This window comes from Pseudophryne corroboree, unplaced genomic scaffold (assembly GCF_028390025.1).
Source record: "Pseudophryne corroboree isolate aPseCor3 unplaced genomic scaffold, aPseCor3.hap2 scaffold_192, whole genome shotgun sequence".
NCBI classification, from domain to species: domain Eukaryota; kingdom Metazoa; phylum Chordata; class Amphibia; order Anura; family Myobatrachidae; genus Pseudophryne; species Pseudophryne corroboree.
The window spans coordinates 451,616-471,820 of NW_026968559.1; the positions used below are offsets into that span (position 1 = coordinate 451,616).

The window sequence follows — 20,205 nt, forward strand, 5'->3', positions numbered from 1 at the left end:
ACTGCTTGGTAGTAACAAAGTCCAATACTGCTTTGCTTCAAAGATCAAATGAGATTGGGCATATCCAGTGTGGTGTGGCTTTAGATAAGCTTTGTGGTTTCTGTTAGAGCTCTTCTACTTCTAACTACTGGTACATTAATGAATATGTATAAGGTTGTAGTTTATCCAATATCCCTTTACTACCTTACCTCCCCCCCCCTCCCCTCCCCTCCCCTCCTTATAGCTTCCTTTGTTCTCTCCTCCTCGTGTGTGCGTTATTTGTTTTCTCATACGTCCTAGAGGATGCTGGGATCACATTAAGAACCATGGGGTATAGACGGGATCCGCAGGAGACATGGGCACTTTAAGACTTTCAAAGGGTGTGAACTGTCTCCTCCCTCTATGCCCCTCCTCCAGACTCCAGTTTTAGAATTGTGCCCAGTGAGACTGGATGCACTACAGGGGAGCTCTACTGAGTTTCTCTGAAAAGACTTATGTTAGTTTTTCTTATTTTCAGGGAGGCTGCTGGCAACAGTCTCCCTGCTTCGTGGAACTTAGGGGAGAGAAGTATGACCAACTTCTAGTGAGTTCAATGGCTCTGCTTCTGGCTGACAGGACACCATTAGCTCCTGAGGGTGCTGATCGCTGGGTACGCCTAGATGCCCACTCCCGTAGCCTGCCATCACCCCCTTACAGAGCCAGAAGTCAGAAGACAGGCGAGTAGCAGAAGAACAGAAGACTTCTTCTCCAGTGACGGCATTCTGAGGTACCACGCAGCGAGCGGAATGCTGTGCGCCATGCTTCCACACAAACACAGGCACTGCAGGGTGCAGGGCATGTGGGTGGGTGGGGGGGGGGGGCACCCTGGGCAGCATAAATTCCTCACAAAAGGCTGGCAAAAGTGGACATTAGTGCCTGGGCACTGTCCTTACCCCGCCAGCGTAATTAATTATTTGTTTCTGAGCGGGACAGAAGCGTGCCATTACAGCGGCGGGGCTTCTTCCTCACCTCACCAGCACATCTATAGAGCGTTACAAGTCTATCACTATAGAGTTTATTATTTCCCAGACTGTGTACTTTTGGCGCTGGGTTGTGAGCTGAAAAATCCTCTCTGTCCCTCTGACAGATTTACTGTAGGTCTATCCCCCATAAGCCGATGTGTCTGTGGGTACTTGGTACATGTGTGTCAACATGTCGGTGGCTGAATGTTTTTCCCAAGAGGAAACTATATTAGGAATGCAGACATATGATGGTGGCCCTGTTGGCACCACCAATAACTGACTGGGTGAAAGTTTCAATAATATCAGAGTGAGGTTGGATAAATCTGTGTCCCAGACACAGACGTAGAGAATAGATGTGATGTTCATGGCTATGCTTCTTTTCCCTCAGGCCCGCAAAAATGTTACTACACACTGATACTGACTCGGATACTGATTCCTATGTCGACCCAAATTGGCATCTGACGTCGCCTGCAGTGCACCCTGCAGTGCCTGTGTTTGTGTGGAAGCATGGCGCACAGCATTCCGCTCGCTGCGTGGTACCTCAGAATGCCGTCACTGGAGAAGAAGTCTTCTGTTCTTCTGCTACTCGCCTGTCTTCTGACTTCTGGCTCTGTAAGGGGGTGATGGCAGGCTACGGGAGTGGGCATCTAGGCGTACCCAGCGATCAGCACCCTCAGGAGCTAATGGTGTCCTGTCAGCCAGAAGCAGAGCCATTGAACTCACTAGAAGTTGGTCATACTTCTCTCCCCTAAGTTCCACGAAGCAGGGAGACTGTTGCCAGCAGCCTCCCTGAAAATAAGAAAAACTAACATAAGTCTTTTCAGAGAAACTCAGTAGAGCTCCCCTGTAGTGCATCCAGTCTCACTGGGCACAATTCTAAAACTGGAGTCTGGAGGAGGGGCATAGAGGGAGGAGACAGTTCACACCCTTTGAAAGTCTTAAAGTGCCCATGTCTCCTGCGGATCCCGTCTATACCCCATGGTTCTTAATGTGATCCCAGCATCCTCTAGGACGTATGAGAAAACAAATAACGCACACACGAGGAGGAGAGAACAAAGGAAGCTATAAGGAGGGGAGGGGAGGGGAGGGGGGGGGGGAGGTAAGGTAGTAAAGGGATATTGGATAAACTACAACCTTATACATATTCATTAATGTACCAGTAGTTAGAAGTAGAAGAGCTCTAACAGAAACCACAAAGCTTATCTAAAGCCACACCACACTGGATATGCCCAATCTCATTTGATCTTTGAAGCAAAGCAGTATTGGACTTTGTTACTACCAAGCAGTCTCCCATCCATGTATTATCAGATTCTTTAGGTGTTTTTAAACTACCAACACCCTTTTCATGGTACTGTACATTTAATTTTTACACATATTCTTTTATGTACCAGAAGTTAGAAGTAGAAGAGCTCTAACAGAAACCACGAGCTCATCTACAGCCACAGCACACTGGATTTGCCCAATCTCTCCTGATCATGGAAGCTGAGCAGTGTTGGTCCTGGTTTTAGTACTTGGATGGGAGACCACCAGGAAATACCAGGAGCTGTGTGTATTTTTACAATACCAACACCGTTCTCTTGATGCATTCCATTTTGAAACATTGGGGCAGATCTATTAAGCCTGGTGAACTGATAAAGTGCAAGGTGATAAAGTACCAGCCAGTCAGCTCCTAACTGTCATTTTTCAAACCCAGCCTGTGACATGGCAATTAGGAGCTGATTGGCTGGTACTTTATCACCATGCAAATTATCATTTCACCAGGTTTAATAAATCGTCCGCTTATTCATTTATGTACGAGTAGTTAGAAGTAGAAGAACTCTAACAGAAACCACTAAACTCATCTACAGCCACACCACACTGTATATGCCCAATATCACCTGATCTTAGGCCTGGTTTGTTCTTGGATGTGAGACCACCTGGGAATACCAGGTGCTGTAGGTAGTTTTATACTACCAACACCGTTCTCTTGATGCATTCTATTTTGAAACTTATTCATTGATGTAGAAGTTAGAAACAGCAAAAATCATCTACAGCCGCATCACACTGGATATGTCCAATCCAGTGGCGTAACTAGAAATTTTTCTCCCCCAAGCCAAAAAATTCTTCGGCGCCCCCCCCCCCCTTCATGCTCCATAATTGGGAGCAAGAAAGGGATAAATATGCGCGCGCCCAAGGCGCGCGCGTCAAAAAAGGGGCGTGGTTTTGTTGGAGTGGGCGTGGTTTCGCATAAAGGGGCGTGGCATTGCAGGAAAAGACTACCTTATACCCCAGTTTTGCAACCTGCACGCCCATACGTTGGCCACCACAGGAAAGAAAAATAATCCTGATTCATGCCCCTTACATTATTTGTCATTTTTCCTCCTTATAGTAATGCCCAGTATACATTATGCCACATACTGCAATGGCCCTTAGACATTATGCCGCACACAATAATGCACGACACAATATGCACACACTGTAATGCCCCCGACACATTATGCCACACACCGTAATGTCTGTGACACATTATGCCACACACCGTAATGCCTGTGACACATTATGACAGGAATCGCAATGCCCGTTATACATTATGCTACACACTGCAATGCCCCTGATACATTATAGCACATACAATGTCTGTGACACATTATGACACACACCGCAATGTCCGTGATACATTATGCCACACACTGCAATGCCCGATACATTATAGCACATACAATGCCTGTGACACATTATGCCACACACTGCAATGACCTTGAGACATTATACCACAATGCCCGTGATATAGTATACCATACACCGTAATGCCTGTGACACATACCGCAATGCCCTGCCCGTTATACCCTATGCCACACATCGCAATGCCCGTTATGTATTATGCCACACTGCAATGACCCTGAGACATTATACCACATACCACAATGCCCGTGATATAGTATACCACACACCGTAATGCCTGACACATTATGACACACACCGCAATGTCCGTGATACATTATGCCACACACTGCAATGACCCTGAGACATTATACCACATATCACAATGCCCGCGATATAGTATACCATACACCGTAATGCCTGCGACACATTATGACACACACCGCAATGTCCGTGATACATTATGCCACACACCGTAATGCCCATTACACATTAAGTCCTACAGTAAGGCTTCTAATTACTTTTCAATTACCTGCTCGTTGTCAGGGGTTTCATGCACTGGGTGTCATGCTCGTTGCCAGGGGTTTCATGCTCTTGGTTCCATGCACGGTGCCAGGGGTTTTCATGCTCAGGGTGTCATGCTCGTTGCCAGGGATTTCATGCACTGGGTGTCATGCTCGTTGCCAGGTGTTTCATGCACTGGGTGTCATGCTCGTTGCCAGATGTTTCATGCACTGGGTGTCATGCTCGTTGCTAGGAGGTAGTCCTTGTTGCTAGGGCTGTGCTCCCAGTGCCACATATGTCCCCAGTGCCAGATATTCCCCCACGGTGCCAGGTACTTACATGCCTTAGTGCCAAATATAGTCCCCCCCCCCCATGTGCCAGGTACACATATGCCCCCAGTGCCAGATATTCCCCCCCAGTGCCATATATGCCCCCAGTGCCAGATATTCCCCCCAGTGCCATATATGCCCCCCATGCCATATATGCCCCCAGTGCCAGATACCCCCCCCAGTGCCATATATGCCCCCAGTGCCAGATATTCCCCCCCAGTGCCATATATGCCCCAGTGCCAGATATCCCCCCCAGTGCCAGATATGCCCCCAGTGCCAGATATTCCCCCCAGTGCCAGAAATGCCCCAGTGCCAGATATTCCTCCCTCCCCCCCGTGCCATATATGCCCCCAGTGACAGATATTTACCGCCCCCCCCCGCCGTCGCTTTTTGGAGGGACACGGAGGGCACAGCTCGTCTCTCCTGTGTCCCTCCTGCTGCATCATCTCCGGCGGCCGCGGGTCTAATAGGGGGAAGTGCCGGTTCGTGAGCCAATTAGAGCTCACGGACGGCACTTCCCCCTATTAGACCCGCGGCCGCCGGAGATGATGCAGCAGGAGGGACACAGGGAGGCGCGCTGTGTGCCCTCCGTGTCCCTCCAAAAAGCGGCGGAGGGAAGGAGACTGCAGACTGACATGCGGACGCTCGTCCGCATGTCAGTCTGTTGTAAATCAGTGGCGCACCCGCAGCCCCTCGCCCCCAAGCCACCGCGAGGACTGCGGAGGCAGTAGTTACGCCACTGGTCCAATCTCATCTGATGATGGAAGCTAAGCAGTGTTGTGCCTGGTTTGTTTTTGGATTTCAAGTCCTGCCTTCTGGTTTGGCCACGGCACCTCGGATATTCACCAAGGTCATGGCCGTGATGACGACCCTTCACCATCAGAGAATCAGGATCCTGCCAAATCTGGACGACTTGCTGATCCTGGTGAACTCCCAAGAGGTTCTCCACAGTTATCTGGAACTGGCAGTCCAATTCCTAAAAGTCCACGGGTGGCTCATCAACTGAAAAAAGTCCTCGCTGGTCCCTGCTCGGAACATTGTGCACCTAGGGGCACTGCTGGACACACACAGCCAACAATTGTTTCTGTCTCCAGAGAAAGTCCTGAAAATTCAGGACAGTATCGTCCTCTCTCGCCCAAGAGTGTTGATACACACAGCGAAGTACTAGACCTCATGGTGTCGGCTTTCGATATGGTAGAGTACGCTCAATTTCATTACCGCCCTCTGCAGAGGTTAATCCTCTCCAAGTGGGACGGCCTGCCTCATCGGATGATGTCTCAAATGATCTCCTTGACTCCGGAGGTTCGTCTGACACTGAGCTGGTGGCTACAGGACCAACAGTTGAGCAGGGGCCATCCCTTCTGGATCTCCAACTGTGTCCTCCTGACAATGGATGCCAGTCTTTTGGGCTGGGCCATGGTGTTGGAGCAACACTTTCTCCAGGGTCGGTGGACCAGGGAGGAATCTCTCCTCCTGATATACATTCTGGAATTGCAGGCAGTGTTCAATTAATTGACACTGGCCCTGCCTCTAGTACAGAACAGGCCTGTTCAAGTACAATCTGACAACGCCACCACGGTAGTGTACACAAATCATCAAGGCGGCACTCGAAACTGCATGGCAAAGCTGGAAGTATCAAAAATCCTCCGTTGGGTAGAAAGTCATCTGACAGCAATATCGGCAGTGTTCATTCCCGGAGTCCTCAACTAGGAAGCGGATTTCCTCAGTCGTCAGGACGTTCACGCTGGAGAGTGGAGAGGCCGCAGCAGAAATGTCAGCACTGGTGTCAGTAGGTGACTGAGGCAGGGATGACTGGGAGATAGTGGATGACTGAAGCATGTATGAGTGGGAGATAGTGGGTGACTGAGGCCGGGGTGACTGGGAGATAGTGGGTGACAGGGAGATAGTGGGTTACTGAGGGAGGGGTGATAGGAAGGGGTTGGGTAAGTATGGGAAGAAAGTGGGTGACAGGTATAATAAATGACTAAGGCAGGGGTGATAGGGAGATAGTGGATGACTGTGGCAGGGGTGACAGGGACAGTAAGAGACTGAGGCAGGGGTGACAGGGATAGTGGCTGACTGAGGCAGGGGTGACTGGGAGATAGTGGGTGACTGAGGCAGGGTTGACAGGGATAGTGGGTGACTGAAGCAGGGGTGATAGGGTGACAGTGGGTGACTAAAGCAGGGGTGACTGGTATAGTGGGTGACTGAGGCAGGGATCGCAGATATAGTGGTTGACTGAGGCAGCGGTGACTGGGAGATAGTGGGTAACTGAGGCAGGGGTGACAGGGAAAGTGTGTGACTCAGGCAGGGGTGATAGGGAGATAGTGGGCTGCATATCTCTGCCTCACTGCAGCAGCACATTCCTGCTTCAATGACAGCAGCACATCCCTACCTCACTTATAGCAGCACATCCCTGCCTCGCTGACAGCAGCACATCCCTGCCTCGCTGACAGCAGCACATCCCTGCCTCGCTGACAGCAGCACATCCCTGCTTCGCTGACAGCAGCACATCCCTGCTTCGCTGACAGCAGCACATCCCTGCCTCGCTGACAGCAGCACATCCCTGTCTCGCTGACAGCAGCACAGCACTGCTTCGCTGACAGCAGCACATCACTGCTTCACTACCAGCAGCACATCCCTGCCTCACTGGCAGCAGCACATCCCTGCCTTACTGACAGCTGTATATAGGGCCTAATTCAGACCTGATCCCTGCTGTGCATATTCACACAACAGGAGATCAGGTCTGAAGTGCATGTGTGCTGGTGCCGCAGTGCACCGGCACATGCCAGAGATGCGATCAGCATCTCTGCCCAATGAGCGCCTCTGCCTGATTGACAGGCAGAGGCGGTCACTGGGCAGGAGGAGTCGGGCCAGCGGCGTTGTGCCGCCATTTTGGGGGCACAGTCAGGACAACGCAGACATGACCGGACCGTATGGGGGCGGGCCGTGACGGTTGCGTGACCCGGACAGCAACGGGCCTTATTTACTAAAATCTCAGATAAATTTTATGGCATTTATGTGCAGTCTAGTTTGCACAGTTGATAGAGTGTTGATCTTGCACTATCAATGTAAGCCTCACATAGGTTTGATACACATGTAAGTTTGTTTTTATTTTACTACATTGTGGTTTGTGGCTCTATACCATGTAATGCATGTCTTTTAACAGTAGTCAAGTCTTCCAATGTGCTTGTTAGTGAAACCCAATAGATAGCTTTATTTTATTTTGCTTCTTCAAATATTGAATGCATATGTCTTATAACTTTTTTTTTTTTCAATATACAGGTTGAGTATCTGTATATACATTTTTATTATAAGATTTTCAATGACACAAGTACATCCAAGTTGCAGATTATGGATTGTGAAGGACAAATCAACCATATAAACAATTTAAGCAATTTAAATTGCATGCAGGTAGTAGAATATCAAACTCCTTGGATGAGAGTTGGTCGTAATAAACTAGGATAGAAAAGAATAAAGTAGAAAATAAGATTTTAAACCTACCGGTAAATCTTTTTCTCGTAGTCCGTAGAGGATGCTGGGGACTCCGTAAGGACCATGGGGATAGACGGGCTCCACAGGAGACATGGGCACTTTAAGAAAGACTTTAGTTCTGGGTGTGCACTGGCTCCTCCCTCTATGCCACAGTTAGAGAAACTGTGCCCAGAGGAGACGGACAGTATGAGGAAAGGATTTTGTTAATCCAGGGCAAGATTCATACCAGCCACACCAATCACACCGTATAACTTGTGATAAACTACCCAGTTATCAGTATGAAAAAACAACATAGCATCAGTGCAGGACCGATGCAACTATAACATAACCCTTATTGAAGCAATAACTATATACAAGTATTGCAGAAGTAGTCCGCACTTGGGACGGGCGCCCAGCATCCTCTACGGACTACGAGAAAAAGATTTACCAGTAGGTTTAAAATCTTATTTTCTCTAACGTCCTAGAGGATGCTGGGGACTCCGTAAGGACCATGGGGATTATACCAATGCTCCAAAACGGGCGGGAGAGTGCGGATGACTCTGCAGCACCGATTGAGCAAACATGAGTTCCTCCTCAGCCAGGGTATCAAACTTATAGTATTTTGCAAAGGTGTGTGAACCCGACCAAGTAGCAGCTTGACACAGCTGTAGTGCCGAGACCCCTCGGGCAGCCGCCCAAGAAGAGCCCACTTTCCTCGTGGAATGGGCCTTGACTGATTTCAGTAACTGCAATCCAGCCATAGAATGCGCTTGCTGAATCGTGTTACAAATCCGGCGAGCAATAGCCTGCTTTGAAGCAGGGGCACCAATCTTGTTGGTTGCATACAGGACAAACAGCGCTTCAGTTTTCCTGACTCTAGCCGTCCTGGCCACGTAAATTTTCAAAGCCCTAACCACATCAAGTAACTCGGAATCCTCCAAGTCACGCGTAGCCACAGGCACCACAATAGGTTGGTTCATATGAAAAGATGAGACCACTTTTGGTAGGAATTGAGGACGGGTCTGCAATTCCGCTCTATCCACATGGAATACCAAATATGGGCTTTTATGTGACAAAGCCGCTAATTCCGACACTCGCCTAGCCGAAGCCAAGGCTAATAACATGACCACCTTCCATGTGAGATATTTTAACTCCACTGTTTTAAGTGGTTCAAACCAGTGTAATTTTAGAAAACTTAACACCACGTTAAGGTCCCAAGGTGCCACCGGAGGCACAAAAGGAGGCTGAATATGCAGCACTCCTTTTACAAAAGTCTGAACTTCTGGAAGAGAAGCCAATTCTTTTTGAAAGAAAATGGATAAGGCCGAAATCTGGACCTTAATAGAGCCTAATTTTAGGCCCAAATTCACTCCAGTTTGTAGGAAGTGAAGGAAACGGCCCAGATGGAATTCTTCCGTAGGAGCATTCCTGGCCTCACACCAAGAAATATAATTTCGCCATATACGGTGTAATGTTTTAACGTTACATCCTTCCTAGCCAGCCTGAGTCAGGTCATTCCCCTCATCAGGCTTTTGCAGAAGAAGCTGGAGACATTGAAGGAGGAGCTAAAACAGAGCGATTCCGCTAGGCATGTGGGACTTGTGGATGGAGCCCTTAATTCGCTTAACCAGGATTCAATCTGTTGAAATCAGAGCAATAAATTTTGGCCACCGTGCTCGATCCTAGATTTAAAACCTACATTGTATCTCTCTTTCCAGCAGACACAAGTCTGCAGAGGTTCAAAGACCTGCTGGTGAGAAAATTGTCAAGTCAAGCGGAACGTGACCCGTCAACAGCTCCTCCTTCACATTCTCCTGCATCTGGGGGTGCGAGGAAAAGGCTAAGAATTCCGAGCCCACCCGCTGGCGGTGATGCAGGGCAGTCTGGAGTGAGTGCTGACATCTGGTCCGGACTGAAGGACCTGGCAACGATTACTGACATGTCGTCTACTGTCACTGCATATGATTCTGTCACCTTTGAAAGAATGGTGGAGGATTATATGAGTGACCGCATCCAGGTAGGCACGTCAGACAGTCCGTATGTATACTGGCAGGAAAAAGAGGCAATTTGGAGGCCCTTGCACAAACTGGCTTTATTCTACCTAAGTTGCCCTCCCTCCAGTGTGTACTCCAAAAGAGTGTTTAGTGCAGCCGCTCACCTTGTCAGCAATCGGCGTACGAGGTTACTTCCAGAAAATGTGGAGAAGATGATGATCATCAAAATGAATTATAATCAATTCCTCCGTGGAGACATTCACCAGCAATTGCCTCCAGAAAGTACACAGGGATCTGAGATGGTGGATTCCAGTGGGGACGAATTAATAATCTGTGAGGAGGGCGATGTACACAGTGAAAGGGGTGAGGAATCGGAGGATGATGAGGTGGACATCTTGCCTCTGTAGAGCCAGTTTGTGCAAGGAGAGATTGATTGCTTCTTTTTTGGTGGGGGTCCAAACCAACCAGTCATTTCAGTCAGCCGTGTGGCAGACCCTGTTGCTGAAATGATGGGTTCGTCAATGTTTTTCTTTTCAATCTAAGCCCCTGCAGTTTTCTGTAAGAATCTGCTTCGCTATGATGATCAACAAGTCACAAGGGCAAACACTCAGGGCTGGAGGCGTAGATCTTAGGACCAGCTGCTACAAGCATGGCAAAGGTGTCACTATCATTGGTGACACCCAGAGAGGCAGCGAGGGAGATTGTAATGCAGTGCGCGCAGATAAGCAGCGCAATGGTAAAATGGAGGCATGGTCTCATAGGTAGGGGTGTGGCCTGTTGGCCTGAATCTCCATTTTGTTGCTCCGGGTATCCCGGGGGTTGAGTGCTGCACCCGGGGACTAGTGTGTGAGTGGTGCTGGCTCCTGCACAGTGACAGAAACTGGGTGTTGCACGTAATGTCACAGTGAAACACCCATATTCTGTCACTGAAGAGGAGCCGGCACTTTGGTGTCACCCCCCTTGGCGGGTGACACTCGGGTGTGGGCCGCAACCCCGTTGTGATGCCACTGACCCATGGGAAGCTTTACGTGGCTTACCCATGTGTTAGTAGCCCCAAGCATCTTTTGTGTTAGTCCCTGAAGAAAAACTTCAAATATTTACAAATAAATTTTGTAATCAATGGGCCTAATTCAGTAAGGATTGCAAATTCTGCTAAGTAACAGAATTTGCAATCCTTTGGTTCGCATGCTGGGGCCACCCAGCATGCCGCCTCCCTTCTTGACCACGCTGAAATTGCAGTCGCAGTGCAGTTTAGCGTGATCATAAAAAATGGGTTAGCCTCCTGTTGGTGCAGACTGTATGTGTGCGCAGGAAGCCGCCACCATTTTTGTGATCGCAGCTGCTGCATGTGATGTCATACAACCGCTCTGACCACGCCTCCTGTTTCTCCGTTGCCGACCCCATTTTGAAGCCCTGCCCACGCACCGCTCCATCTCCGACTTGGAAATGGAGTGTTGCTGACCCCCCCCCCAGCACCGATTGACAGTCAGAGGCGATCGCATTAACTGCGGGGTGCCGCAGAAAATGCAGGCGCATGTGTATGCTCTTAGCAATTTTTGCAGTTGGACTGCTTATTGCGATTGCAATCCAACCTGAATCAGGCTCTATTACCTATCACAATGCACTGCGGGTAGTACAAAATGGGGTTAATATAAGAGAAAACCCCCCAGAGCTGTGCTCCTTAACTGTCCCTGGTGGCTAGTGGAGCAGCTGCCCAGTAATCAGTGTCCACGCCAGTGCGCACATGGCCCGCCCCCTACAGCCACGCTGGATCACGGTATAGTGTGGGCACAGAAGTCCCTTACCTCCCTTTCATCAGCGGCCTCGTGATCCCGGAGGGCGCTGTGTGTGTGACTTACCTTAGGAAGAAACCGGAGCCTCCGCTGCAGTGACCCAGCAACCAGGGCGCGGGAGTATACTACGCCGCTGGGAGTGATGGAGCTGCAGTAAAGATGTCTATTAGACCTAGCCTGCTGCAGCCCTTGTAGATTCTTATAAAAAAAAGTTCTTCTTTTCTTGTCAAAATTAATAGCTAAGAATAGGCTGCCTGAGGCAGCCCCCTCTTAAGTGGCCTGCTACTGAAGGCACCAACTACAAACTGAGCTCCCTGTTCATGGAAGCGAGGTTATAGAGGAGGGGGCGCTGAGCATCTTGGGAACAGTCAAAAGCTTTGAGCCTGTTGGTGCCTCAGATCAAGATCCTACTCTACACCCCAATGTGAATCCTTGTGGAGTCCAGTGTACCCCACAGAAGAAATGAATGTGTCACACCCATTGGCAGCAACATTAGAATAGCTGCTGATGGGCACAATTGAGAAAGGAAGGGGGGAAAACATTTGAATCCAGCACATATATGTAATTTGAATATGTAATTTGTACCTTCCTACTTTAAAATGTAATGGATGAACCTCACCCTGTGAGAACTATCTTCATGATCAAGAGATCTCATACGCAAGAAAAGCATGTGCTGGGATAGGGCTGTGGAGGGCGGCTACTCGGGCACACACCCGTCAAGTTAAGGAGATTCAACTGAGGAAGCACAAGGGAACTGCAGGGAGACCACATATTTTCAGATGAACATGAGAGGGCGGAAGGCTGCCTAATACTGAAGCACCCTCAAACATCAAACCATATGCAACAACTAGTACAAGCATTCCTGGGGAAAGGTCTGCAGCAGACGGATTTGCATACGGTGATGTCATCCAAGCAATGGGCATAGTTGGCTGCAACCCTCGTCTGCATATGAAAAGAGAAAATGGTCACGCAGGGCATGGCGGCCTTTGTGGGGTTGCGCTTGGCTGACCCCTAGATCGCTTTATACACCCCCATCAGTGTGGGTGGGTGGGGCACCCTGGGCAGCATAAATTCCTCACAAAAGGCTGGCAAAAGTGGACATTAGTGCCTGGGCACTGTCCTTACCCCGCCAGCGTAATTAATTATTTGTTTCTGAGCGGGACAGAAGCGTGCCATTACAGCGGCGGGGCTTCTTCCTCACCTCACCAGCACATCTATAGAGCGTTACAAGTCTATCACTATAGAGTTTATTATTTCCCAGACTGTGTACTTTTGGCGCTGGGTTGTGAGCTGAAAAATCCTCTCTGTCCCTCTGACAGATTTACTGTAGGTCTATCCCCCATAAGCCGATGTGTCTGTGGGTACTTGGTACATGTGTGTCAACATGTCGGTGGCTGAATGTTTTTCCCAAGAGGAAACTATATTAGGAATGCAGACATATGATGGTGGCCCTGTTGGCACCACCAATAACTGACTGGGTGAAAGTTTCAATAATATCAGAGTGAGGTTGGATAAATCTGTGTCCCAGACACAGACGTAGAGAATAGATGTGATGTTCATGGCTATGCTTCTTTTCCCTCAGGCCCGCAAAAATGTTACTACACACTGATACTGACTCGGATACTGATTCCTATGTCGACCCAAATTGGCATCTGACGTCGCCTGCAGTGCACCCTGCAGTGCCTGTGTTTGTGTGGAAGCATGGCGCACAGCATTCCGCTCGCTGCAACCCTCGTCTGCATATGAAAAGAGAAAATGGTCACGCAGGGCATGGCGGCCTTTGTGGGGTTGCGCTTGGATGACCCCTAGATCGCTTTATACACCCCCATCAGTGTGGGGCTCATGTTGGCCATGCCCAAGCCCCTGAAGCATTCAAGCTGATTTCTTGCAGCAGCTGGACCCAGTAACAGCTCCAGAGTTGCTCTACAAGACAAGTAAAAGGGTGTGAGCCCTGCAGCACCACCTGTAGTTTGCATACACACATATATAGGACAGCATCTCTTATATGCCCCAGGGGCAATAAAATAGTAGCCTTATCTAGGGTATCCGTCCATGCCGCTACAGCACTACACACCCAGGCCGACGCAATTGCCTGTCTGAGTAAGGTACCTGAATGTGTATAAATGGACTTCAGGGTAATCTCCTGTTTGCGGTCAGCAGACTCTTTGAGGGTAGCCGTATCCTGGGACGGGAGGGCTACCTTCTTGGATAAGCGTGTTAATGCTTTGTCCACCCAAGGGGAGGATTCCCATCGTAACCTATCCGTTGATGGGAAAGGGGAATCCTTTTGGAAATCTGCAGGAGATTCCCAAGCTTTTTCACATAACTCGTTCAGCTCGTGTGAGGGGGGAAAGGTTACCTCAGGCTTCTTTCCCTTGTACATATGTACCCTCTTGTCAGGGATAGGGGGCTCCTCTGTGATGTGCAAAACATCTTTTATTGCCATAATCATATATCAAATGTATTTTGCCAATTTTGGCTGTAACTTTGCATCATCGTAATCGACACTGGAGTCAGAATCCGTGTCGGTATCTGTGTCAACATCTGGATAGTGGGCGCTTATGAGACCCTGACAGTCCCTGCGACATAGGATTAGGCATTGGTTGAGACCCTGACTGTCCCAAAGCTTCTGCCTTGTCTAATCTTTTGTGCAATGAGTTTACACTAGCATTTAAAACATTCCACATATCCATCCAATCAGGTGTCGGCGGAGACACCACGTTCATTTGCTCCCGCTCCTCTCTAATATAGCCTTCTTCCTCAGACATGTCGACACACGCGTACCGACACACCACACACACAGGGAATACTTTTACTGAAGACATTTCCCCCACAAGGCCCTTTGGAGAGACAGAGAGAGAGTATGCCAGCACATACCCCAGCGCTATATAACCCAGGAATAGCACAGTAACTTAATGTTTGAACAATCGGTGAGGGGGAACATCTTGAAACCCCAGTTTGTACCCTTGGGACACTATTTGTAAAACACACGAGTCCATGTCCGAATGAATCCAGAACTGACTGAAGAGTTTTAGACGTGCCCCCACTGGTGCGGGCTCCTGCAAGAGAGCCCCAGCGTCATGCAGTGGATTTGGCAGAAGCAGAGGATGATCTCTGCTCCTGCGATCTTGAAGAGGATGCAGACCTCTTCTCTCTTCTCCTTCCTCTACCTGCAAAGAAAGGGGAATCTTAACTTCTTGCATATCTATTGGGCCGAAATGACTGCATCAGATAATGATGCGTCTTCATCCGTTGGGAGGGAACATAGGGCAAGAAGGTTGACTTACCTGCGGGAGCTGCCGAGATCAAATTAACTAGGCAGTCACCAAACAAGGCTTCACCTTCATAGGGAAGAGACTCCCTTTCTTCTTGGAGTCAGCATCAGCATTCTCTTGGTGAATCCACAATGCCCTCCTATCCGACACTGCCATGAAATTGGCCCGTGAACTCAAGAGTCCTATATCCCTTGCAGTCTCACGTAAGTATGCTGCAGTGTCCTTGATATGATACAACGTAAGGAGTATCCCATCTCTCCAGGGTATCTATATCGGATGACAAGGTATTCGACCAATTCTTGAATACTACTACTCACCCATGCACATGTAATGGCAGGTCTAAGTAATGTACCCGTGGTTACATAACTAGAAATAATGTAGCTTCCTGCATACGATCCGCTGGATTTGTGACAGGGCCCCGTGCAGAACAGGGGGTGACTCCCACTTTATTCTGTCCGCGGCGGGAAATGAATAAACAACCAGAATCCTTTTGGGGATTTGAAACCATCTTGTCGAGCTGGCCCAGACTTTCTCAAACAGAGATGGAGGAACGTTACATCAGCTTTCATTATATATCTATATATACATACATATAGACCCCTTTGTCAGGAACAGCAGGGTCTTCAGTGATTTTAATATGTCCTTAATATCCACAATCATGTACTGAATGCTCCTTGCCAATATTGGATCTAATCAGGAAACATTATGGTCGACATAAGTATCAGTATCCGTGTCAGTATCAGTGTGTAGTAACTGGGCAAAATAACATTTTTGCGACCCAGCGGGGCCTGAGGGAAAAGAAACATAGCCATGAATATCACATCTATTCTCTACGTCTGTGTCTGGGACACAGATTTATCCAACCTTACTCTGATATTACTGAAACATTTACCCAGTCAGTTATTGGTGGTGCCAACAGGGCCACCATCATATGTCTGCATTCCTAATATAGTTTCCTCTTGGGAAAAACATTCAGCCACCGACATGTTGACACACATATACCAAGTACCCACAGACACACCGGCTTATGGGGGACAGACCGTCAGTAAATCTGTCAGAGGGACACAGAGGATTTTTCAGCTCACAATCCAGCGCCAAAAGTACACAGTCTGGGAAATAATAAACTCTATAGTGATAGACTTGTAATGCTCTAAAGATGTTCTGGTGAGGTGAGGAAGAAGCCCCGCCGCTGTAATGGCGCGTATCTGTCCCGCTCAGAAATAATTAATTACGCTAGCGGGGTAAGGACAGTGCCCAGGCACTAATGTCCACTTTTTCCAGCCTTTTGTGAGGAATTTATGCTGCCCAGGGTGCCCCCCCCCCCCCGTGCCCTGCACCCTGCAGTGCCTGTGTTTGTGTGGGAGCATGGCGCGCAGCGTTCCGCTCGCTGCTCGGTACCTCAGAATGCCGTCACTGAAGAAGAAGTCTTCTGTTCTTCTGCTACTCACCTGTCTTCTGGCTCTGTAAGGGGGTGACGGCAGGCTGCGGGAGTGTGCATCTAGGCGTACCCAGCGATCAGCACCCTCAGGAGCTAATGGTGTCCTGTCAGCCTGAAGCAGAGCCATTGAACTCACTAGAAGTTGGTCATACTTCTCTCCCCTAAGTCCCACGAAGCAGGGAGACTGTTGCCAGCAGCCTCCCTGAAAATAAAAAAAACTAACAAGTCTTTTCAGAGAAACTCAGTAGAGCTCCCCTGTAGTGCATCCAGTATCACTGCGCACAATACTAAAACTGGAGTCTGGAGGAGGGGCATAGAGGGAGGAGACAGTTCACACCCTTTGAAAGTCTTAAAGTGCCCATGTCTCCTGCGGATCCCGTCTATACCCCATGGTTCTTAATGTGACCCCAGCATCCTCTAGGACGTATGAGAAAACAAATAACGCACACACGAGGAGGAGAGAACTAAGGAAGCTATAAGGAGTAGAGGGGAGGGAGGGGGGTTGAAAGGTAAGGTAGTAAAGGCATATTGGATAAACTACAACCTTATACATATTCATTAATGTACCAGTAGTTAGAAGTAGAAGAGCTCTAACAGAAACCACAAAGCTTATCTAAAGCCACACCACACTGGATATGCCCAATCTCATTTGATTTTTGAAGCAAAGCAGTATTGGACTTTGTTAATACATGGATGGGAGACTGCTTGGTAGTATCAGATTCTTTAGGTGTTTTTAAACTACCAACACCATTTTCTTGGTACATTTAATTTTTACATGTATTCTTTTATGTACCAGAAGTTAGAAGTAGAAGAGCTGTAACAGAAACCACCAGCTCATCTACAGCCACAGCACACTGGATTTGCCCAATCTCTCCTGATCATGGAAGCTGAGCAGTGTTGGTCCTGGTTTTAGTAATTGGATGGGAGACCACAAGGAAATACCAGGAGCTGTGTGTATTTTTACAATACTAACACCGTTCTCTTGATGCATTCCATTTTGAAACATTGGGGCAGATCTATTAAGCCTGGTGAACTGATAAAGTGCAAGGTGATAAAGTACCAGCCAGTCAGCTCCTAACTGTCATTTTTCAAACCCAGCCTGTGACATGGCAATTAGGAGCTGATTGGCTGGTACTTTATCACCATGCAAATTATCATTTCACCAGGTTTAATAAATCGGCTGCTTACTCATTTATGTACGAGTAGTTAGAAGTAGAAGAACTCTAACAGAAACCACTAAGCTCATCTACAGCCACACCACACTGTATATGCCCAATATCACCTGATTTTAGGCCTGGTTTGTTCTTGGATGTGAGACCACCTGGGAATACCAGGTGCTGTAGGTAGTTTTATACTACCAACACCGTTCTCTTGATGCATTCCATTTTGAAACATTGGGGCAGATCTATTAAGCCTGGTGAACTGATAAAGTGCAAGGTGATAAAGTACCAGCCAGTCAGCTCCTAACTGTCATTTTTCAAACCCAGCCTGTGACATGGCAATTAGGAGCTGATTGGCTGGTACTTTATCACCATGCAAATTATCATTTCACCAGGTTTAATAAATCGGCGGCTTACTCATTTATGTACGAGTAGTTAGAAGTAGAAGAACTCTAACAGAAACCACTAAGCTCATCTACAGCCACACCACACTGTATATGCCTCTTCTTACATTCCGCTGCACTTATTGTGGGGTAGCCGCAATCCCTTCTGCTGTACGGTTCCACATTACATTGTTTCTTGTCACTTCCTGTTGATGCAGTAAGGAAACATCCAGGAATTACAGCAGCTTAGTTTTTTTTTTTTTTAACTGGGGCAATTTAGCTAGATCACAGGGCAATTTAGCTCCTTTGGTCCTTTTTTAGGACCAGTTAATCAGACAGTTGAGCAAACTGAAAAACAGCTAACAGGAAATTTCCACTTAAATGGTATTTTCTAATCTTATCTGACCATGACTAAGAATAAAGGATACACAAGATAAACTCTTAGAGCCATGGACCTTATCCATGTTTAAGCTCCATCAAATCTGTAATCAATAGCACTACATGCTCCCACTTTACCACTGTACTATATACTCTACCTGTGTTTTTAAGGTAAAAACACCATTTAACCCCAGTGACACTTGAATTAAAGCAGCAGCCTCTGGAATAGCATTCCTTAGCATTAATCCCAGGAAATCTGCAATCTTCACGCTCTTTGATAGCCATGCTACATTGCTGTTTACTTGGATGGAGCAGAGAGCACAACATCAGGACATAGGAAATATTACAATGCATGATAAGAAAGGTGTGAGCTCTACAGCAAGGCCTCTAACCCTTTGCCAGTGCCAAATACATAGGGCTTAACTCAGATCTGATCACAGCAGCAAATTTATTAGCTAAAACCATGTACACTGCAGGGGGGGGGGTGTATAATATGTGCAGAGAGAGTTAGATTTTGGTGCGGTGTGTTCAAACTGAAATCTAAATTGCAGTGTAAAAACAAAACAGCCAGTATTTACCCTGCACACAAACAATATAACCCACCTAAATCTCTCTGCAAATGTTATATCTGCCCCCCCCCCCCCCCATCCCTGCAGTGCACATGGTTTTGCCCACTAGCTAACAAATTTGCTGCATCTGGGAATTACAGCAGCTTAATATTTCTTTTTACAGAAGGTTCAGCAAATTAAATTATTTAGTGAAATACTGTAATCATAACAGTTACAGGGATATTGTAGGTAGATTTATTGTCAGTGGATAAATGTAAAAATTAAACCCTTAGGCATAGTTCCAAAATGCTGTCATTGCAATCCAGATTTTAAGGATATCATGCTTGAGCACAGGTGACTTAATTAGAACTTCGGTCAATGTGAATTAACCATTGGACTCAACCATGGTTATCCTTAAAACCCAGGGGTCTATTTAAGATCGATCTTAATCGATGTTGGGCTTCCAGGTTGAAAAAAACACACACATTTGTTTTCACATTAAACAGACTTCCACATGAGAAAGCAGCAAGGATGCAGTGGCGTTAATGTTTCCTGGTGTCAACTTGTATTATTTCAGTAGACATTGAAATGAGGATGCATCTTGCTGCCTTTCCAATGAAGCAAGTTTAATTTAGTAATAGGTGAAAAACCATCCTTACAAAGGTGTTAATCAGAGACTTGGCTTTGTGGACACTTTTCAGAGAACAAATTTGTTAGCATAAAAATAAAGCCAGAAAATGAAGAGCTGTTTAATCACTCGATTGGATTTTTCTGCCAGCATATTTTTTTTCTCTGCAACCCACTGCTAAATTGTGCTTCCTAGCTGTTTTTTATAAAATCACTGAATCAAATCTAACTCTGATTACATCAGAGAAGGCCATGTACCCTACACCATAAGAGGAGGTTTGAAATTTTGACTTGTCTACTTAAATATCACCAAAATCTGATCACAAGGTTAATTACGTCCCTGGGTGGGATTGAACCACCAACCTTTTGGTTAATAGCCAAACACACTAACCAATTGCGCCACAGAGACACTTTGCAAAAGTCCATACTGACAAAGGCTAATAAGCATTCATCTAAAACGTTTCCTAGAAAAACTTTAAAAAGTCAATAATCTGGAGAGTTTTTGTAAGATGTTTCTTCCATCAACCAACGAAGAAACACATTGGTACTTTCCCATGATGAGTGAGTGCTTCAGGATCTCTTGCACTTACATGTGCAGCAGAGTACTGCAATGGAAGCATGCTGGGCCCATAACCCAGAGGTAGGCAGATTTAAACTATCCTCTGCTATATGCATTTTTTTT

At 47.3% G+C, this 20,205-nt stretch overlaps 1 non-coding gene across 1 annotated transcript; it reads right to left on the minus strand.

The window, feature by feature from the left end:
• Positions 1 to 19,858: 19,858 nt before the first annotated feature.
• TRNAN-AUU (transfer RNA asparagine (anticodon AUU)) lies at positions 19,859 to 19,932 on the minus strand. Its single transcript has one exon. It is a non-coding gene; the product is annotated as a tRNA-Asn (tRNA).
• Positions 19,933 to 20,205: the final 273 nt, after the last annotated feature.